Source organism: Lycium ferocissimum, chromosome 5 (genome assembly GCF_029784015.1).
Source record: "Lycium ferocissimum isolate CSIRO_LF1 chromosome 5, AGI_CSIRO_Lferr_CH_V1, whole genome shotgun sequence".
NCBI lineage: Eukaryota > Viridiplantae > Streptophyta > Magnoliopsida > Solanales > Solanaceae > Lycium > Lycium ferocissimum.
This window is the reverse complement of record NC_081346.1, coordinates 54,430,905-54,434,725: the sequence shown is the minus strand read 5'-3', so window position 1 is coordinate 54,434,725 and position 3,821 is coordinate 54,430,905. Positions and strand designations below refer to the sequence as shown.

Below are 3,821 nucleotides of genomic sequence, written 5' to 3'. Positions count from 1 at the left end.
TTCAATAGTAAATGCTCTTTAACCCAACACATTATTTTAGCCAATAATAAATTTCATCTAAAAAGTGGAGTAACAGCCAAGTTTTTTGTAACAACCAGAAAAAGAAAATCCAAGAAATTAATAAATTTAATAAAGTAAAAAAGAAATATTTTTTATTTTTAAAAAAATCACGTTGCATGTGAGTGTATCTCACTATCTTAGCATGAGATCAAATAATTAACTTCAAGAGGTAATGAAGACTATTAATAGTTTGGATATCCAACTAATATTCTGCCTTCAACTAGCCAGCTACATCGCACATTTATTTCTATTTATTTTGGGCAATTCTCTGTCTGCAATTTGTACCTCTCTCTGATTACCAGTTATGGGCGACCCAAAAATCTTCTTAAAACTAAGCTGGATTATCTTTATGATTTACTTAGTGAAATCTAGCCCACCTGAAGATCCCATTAAATGTTCAACCAAAACAAACTTTAACTGCACCATTACAAACTCTTATGGTGCCTTCCCAGATCGGAGCATTTGCAAGGCAGCTCAAGCTGTTTTTCCAACCACAGAAGAAGAGATCATTTCTATAGTGGCAAATGCCACAAAAGAAAAGAGAAAAATGAAAGTGGCGACTCGGTTTTCACACAGCATACCCAAGTTGGTTTGTCCAGAGGGTGAAGACGGATTACTTATAAGTACAAAATTCCTAAACAAGATCCTAAAAGTGGATCAAGAAAACATGACAATGACCGTTGAAAGTGGGGTAACTTGAGACAGTTGATCAGTGAGGCGGCCAAGGCAGGATTAGTCCTGCCTTATACGCCTTACTGGTGGGGTTTAACCATTGGTGGCCTAATTGGAACAGGTGAAGAAAAATATTTTATTTAAAATCTCATAAATCTTTGAATGTTCAATATGAAAATATGAAAGGAAAGTACTGCTGTAGAAGTAATAATAAGGAAAGTACTGCTGTAGAAGTAATAATAATAAAAAAACAGAAGAGAAAAATATGGACAGAACCTCAATGCCTATGAAAAATATTTTATTTAAAATTCTCATAAATCTTTGAATGTTCTTTATAATTCTCCACGCTTCTTTATAATAGTGCGTAACTTTGATTTCCTATAACTTTGAGTTATTTTTTTCCAACAACAGGTGCTCATGGAAGTTCTCTTTGGGGTTTGGGAAGCTCAGTACATGATTATATTGTGCAACTTCGAATTGTCATACCAGATGAAGCGGCAAACAATTATGCTAAACTCCGTACATTGAAAAATGGTAATCCTGAGTTGGATGCAGCTAGTGTCCCTAGGTGTTCTTGGAGTTAATTCACAGGTAGGTACTTTTTATAACAGCATGTCTAGTTGATCGGCATGTTCTACCCACCTCTCAATTGTACCACAATGAAAAGAGGGAAAGTTTTCAGGGTGAAAATTTTCAAACCAGACCCTATTAAAGAAAAAGAATAGTTCATTTAAGTTGTATGATTGCTTATTTATACAGTTATTATTACCACGTAAAAGTCTTTCCGAAATTCTTTTAGAAAAATTCTTGAGTTAATTAACCTTAGTAGGCATTGAGGTTCTGTCCTTATTTTTCTCTTATATTTATTTTTATTTTTATCCAACTTTTTTATTTCATTTATGCCACTCGTCAATAGTTTGGCTCATTTATGCCATCGAACTATAGGAAATGACTCATTTATGCCACTCATCAATATTTTGACTCATTTATGTCATCGCCTGTTACCAAAATGACTCATCCATGCCATTTTTTATTAACGCCGGTTTTATAATACCAGATATGACACGTGGCCTCCAATTAGAGGTCTACGTCATTTAAACCAGCCCAATTTTAAATACCAAATTAATAAAAAATCCGACCCATACACCTTACCCGCTCACAACCATAATCTAGTTAGAGGCCACGTGTCATATATGGTATTGTAAAATCAGTTTTAATGAAATATGGCATGGATGAGTCATTTTTATTAACGGGCGATGGCATAAATGAGTCAAACTATTGATGAGTGACATAAATGAGTCATTTCCTATAGTTCGATGGCATAAATGAGCCAAACTATTGACGAGTGACATAAATGAGTCATTTCCGATAGTTGGATGGCATATATATATATATATATATATATATATATATATATATATATATATATATATATATATATATATATATATTTAAAAATCTACTAAAATTTTAATAAATATTGGATCTGAGCCCACAGATATAATAAGGTTAATGCGGAAAAACTTAAAAGTCCTATCAAATTAAAAACTTTAATCTGTCCCAAGCTAAGAATGACAAATCTTTATGTGTGAATATTAGGTGACAGTGAAACTGCAACCAGTGTTCAAACGTTCAATAACCCGTTCAGAAAGGAATGACTCAGATTTGGGGGATGATGCAGCTAAGTTTGGGAGACAACATGAATTTGCAGATTTTACATGGTATCCTAGTCAGCGCAAGGTTGTTTATAGGATTGATGATCGAGTTCCTGCCAACACTCGTGGCAATGGCCTCGATGACTTCATTGATTTCGCTCTACATCTTCGCTCGTCCTCGCCATTATAAGAACCTCAGGTAATTATTAGTCTCTCCGTCTCACTTTTCGGATTCGAGATGAAACGATCTTTTTTTTAACCGTTATTTTTTCAAATGTATTTTAAATCTTTTGAAATAATGTCACTTATCCTTTTTTTTTTTTTTTACATAATTTCCCAATATGTAAATTTTATTTCATAAACATAAGGATTTTATATCTAAATTCACAATAAAAAGTAAAAGGTTTGACTTTCGAAATCCGATCTGCGCTTCATAAATTGGAACGGGGAGTAACTAATAGGTTTCCTTGAATTTCATACCTTATTTGGATTTTACCATAATTGTATTTTACTCAAAAAAGTTTTCTTGATGGAATTTTTTTTTCATATTTATTATTTTGTTATAGAAGTTTTGCACTTCTATAAATTGAGCATCCTTCCTTCCCAAACAACACAATATCATCCACAATACAGTCTTTCGGTAAAAAGAGTCTTGTTTAAGAGGAGGAGATTATTATTTCGAGAGTTTTATACCTTCTTTTGTACTCCCTTTGTCCCAATTTATAGGAGGGTTTTACTTTTGGAGGTGTCAAACAATTTTTTTTTTTTTTTTAAACTACAATTTTCTTAACTTCTTTTAATATATTGTACATTACTTATTCTATTCACTTCTAATACTTTTCATGTAGTTTGTAAATATGTAAAATGTATTTTAAATACTCAAAGAATCTATGGTCGAAATCGCGGTCAAAGATTAAGTGTTTTGATCCTCATTATCGGAACCCGACCCCCTCATATAAATCGATTCGGGGATGGAGTATTAGTTTTCTCATATGAAGTTCAATTGACCAAATCATATGCATATTTTAGTATACTTTTCTTTATTTCTGTTTTATCCTCATTTAAAGTATATTTTGTTAGTCCACATTACTGTTATGTCGATCCTAACAGTAACTGGTTTGCATGTTAACATTTTCGATACCAGGCATGACTTTTCTCTCCTTTCTTTGTATTTCTTTGTTCACTAGAGGAGAATCAAGAAGCAACAAACGATGCTCGTGGAAAATGCTCAAGTGCCAAAGTAACTACTTCCACATTGAAGATTGGTGCTTATGGGTTGACAAACAATGGTTAGTTAATTCTTTCATCACTTGACTGTACCATTATTGAAAACATAGAGAAGAGTCAGGAAGTAATTAATGACAACAAATTAAAGGCTCTTTTGGTTGATTAGAAACCATATGGTTTGGTAACAATGTTGTTTTTCAAATCCTT

At 32.6% G+C, this 3,821-nt stretch overlaps 1 pseudogene; it reads left to right on the top strand.

Moving 5' to 3' along the window:
* Positions 1 to 219: 219 nt before the first annotated feature.
* LOC132056906 (probable L-gulonolactone oxidase 6) lies at positions 220 to 3,696 on the top strand (annotated as a pseudogene).
* Positions 3,697 to 3,821: the final 125 nt, after the last annotated feature.